The sequence below is a fragment of the Capsicum annuum genome, chromosome 9 (assembly GCF_002878395.1).
Source record: "Capsicum annuum cultivar UCD-10X-F1 chromosome 9, UCD10Xv1.1, whole genome shotgun sequence".
NCBI lineage: Eukaryota > Viridiplantae > Streptophyta > Magnoliopsida > Solanales > Solanaceae > Capsicum > Capsicum annuum.
This window is the reverse complement of record NC_061119.1, coordinates 158,994,951-158,997,450: the sequence shown is the minus strand read 5'-3', so window position 1 is coordinate 158,997,450 and position 2,500 is coordinate 158,994,951. Positions and strand designations below refer to the sequence as shown.

At 33.3% G+C, this 2,500-nt stretch overlaps 1 protein-coding gene across 1 annotated transcript in view; it reads right to left on the bottom strand.

Annotated features, from left to right (window-relative positions):
* The window catches only part of LOC124887412 (photosystem II protein D1-like), a 3,650-nt gene extending 2,705 nt beyond the window's left edge, over positions 1 to 945 (bottom strand). Inside the window, exon 1 of the mRNA XM_047397063.1 lies at positions 1 to 945. This exon is cut by the window's left edge and continues 595 nt beyond it. The gene's annotated coding sequence lies outside the window, so the exon portion shown is untranslated.
* Between the last annotated feature and the right edge of the window lie 1,555 nt (positions 946 to 2,500).

The following is a 2,500-nucleotide window of genomic DNA, read 5'->3' as shown; positions in this document are numbered from 1 at the left end:
GCCGTTTTTACTAAAACTCGAGCAGTTTCTTGAAAACTCGCTTCAGATATGAAACTTTGAGTATTGAGAGATGCTCTTGTTATTCCCAATAAGATGACTCGATAACAGATTGCATCTTCCAAAGCGCAACCCATTTGTTCTGCTCGAAACAATCCAATAAATTCTTCGGGTGAAAAAACATTAAGCAGTCCATCTTCTGAAACCAATACTTTTGATGTTATTTGACGTATAATAATTTCTATATGCGTATTATAAATCTGCACCCCATGGGAGCGATAAACCTATTGGATTTTATTAACCAAAGAGATTCGGCTTTGCGCTATAGTTAGCTCAGCACCAATCAAGAATCCCTAAGGAATTTCAAGAATTCTTGTTATACGTTTGTTCCAACCCTAAACCCTATTTTATAGATTCATGGATATTGAATCAATCGAACGCACTTCTAACACCTGTTCTACTTTTGGAAAACCCTGTGTTATATCACTAGATCTTGATTTTTCATATATAAATGTAACTAATGTATCTCCTTCATAAAGGGTTTACCCATAATGGCCATAAAAGGTTGCTCCGAGGGTGGCCAAATAAGGCTTAGATGATCATATCACTATCGAGTCAACTTGAATAAGTATAACTTGACCCGATTTAAGGGGCGGTCCATTTTTGGCTATACATACATTTTCACATATAAACTGTCCAAGACTAATTGTTTTAGATGTCTCTTTATAATAATTGTGATGGAGAAATGACCAATTCAAATTGAATGGATTTAAAATAATGTTACAATATGTATCGGGATTGAAAAATTTTCCATTTTCATCCATTAAATAATATTTAAATTTAATCACTTCAAAGGTCTAGTTTAAATTGTCAAGTTGCAAATAGTTAGTTACTAAGATCTGATTATGAGTTATTAAATGGTAAGATGAATAAAAATTCTCAATTGGAAGGCATATTCCTAAAGGGCCCAATGAATTCCTAATTGTAATCAGGGGATCTTTTTAAATAGATTCTTTTATCACACAGTGATATTTTGCATCCTTGAATGGCCCTATTCAAGAACAATTAGCTACTGACAAAATTATCAACGACTGACATTCCTTATTTCTATTCAACAACGTATGAATAGTTCCTTAAGGTTGGTTAAGAGATTGTCGAATTTTTGTCTTGTAATAGGAATAAATGGAAGAAAAAAGATTGATATTGGTACAATCTGATCCATTATCAGAGAGAAATTCTGACCCCGATGGATCATTTCTTTTTCTGATATACGAAATAGGGGATTTCACTAAGTTAATTCTTAGAAAATATCAAATCAAACTATTTGTGCTTATCTCAACAAAAGAAGCACGGGCTTATTTTCAAGAAGAACTTTTTTTGTCTTTGCTCCAATTCAATATTAAACAAGTCCGAACTAATTGAATACCACTGTCAGAAATTCCTCGAATCGATTTGCCATTTCCATAAAGGATATAATTGACAATTCGAAGTTGCACATTATCCCTTTCCTGCAATGGATTCAGTGGAAAATGGGTCATTAAATTATACCGTTTGTTATTTCATATGTGACGACAGGTCGAACTAAAAAAAAATTCTTACTAGGTGTAATTCGTTGGACATAGACCCAATTTTTCACTTTTTTGGATTCCTTGGAATTTCTTTTCTTGTTCCTAATGGTATCAAAATGCCGGTATGTATGGATATCTTATCTGTCTCTTCAGGAAAATGGATGTCTCCAAAAAAGATTTTAAGTTCAATTCATTTGTTTTTTCTCTCCACCCGGACCAGCCCACCAACCCAGCTTCTTAGATTTGAGGTGATTTGTGTATCTACCCCAATGATACTGTTGTTCTGTACTATTATAGAAGAAGATCCAGGCAAGATATGCACCTCTTCAGGAATGAAAAAAAATTACTTTCATTAGGTATTTTGACCAAAATTCCTTGACTCTTCGATACTCAATCAAATCCTCTTTTTTGATAACTGAATGTGTTTCTATAGTCCCATATTTAATAATTCCTGAACTCTTTCTTCTATATCGAGGATCAACGAAATAAGCAAGAATACTATTTTGATGAAAAATAACATTTACAGGGATTGTAATCGAGATACCTGAACAAAGCATTAGTTGATTCTCGAGTTGCTAAATCGAATGTAGTAGAATGGTGAATTTATTTCTTTGACTTTTTGACAATAAATCAAAATTCTCATGAAGAATATACTGACCAGTACATATGATTCGATTAAGGTCTGAATAATCAGGAATCCTATCTTCTTTTTTAACATAAAAATCCAAACTAAATAATTTCTGCCTCGCCTAATCATTGGTTACTAAGAGGTTAGAAGTACACTTCGCTTGCCAGAAAGAGAATGCGCATTCATCTGATCTTGATCCTTGTGGATTGAAAGGTAGACTAGACTGGACCTACACGGCCCTTCTAATAATATCCATAAATGACTTGTTTTTGGTAATAGATGAACATTACCGTATGTAAATTCGGGT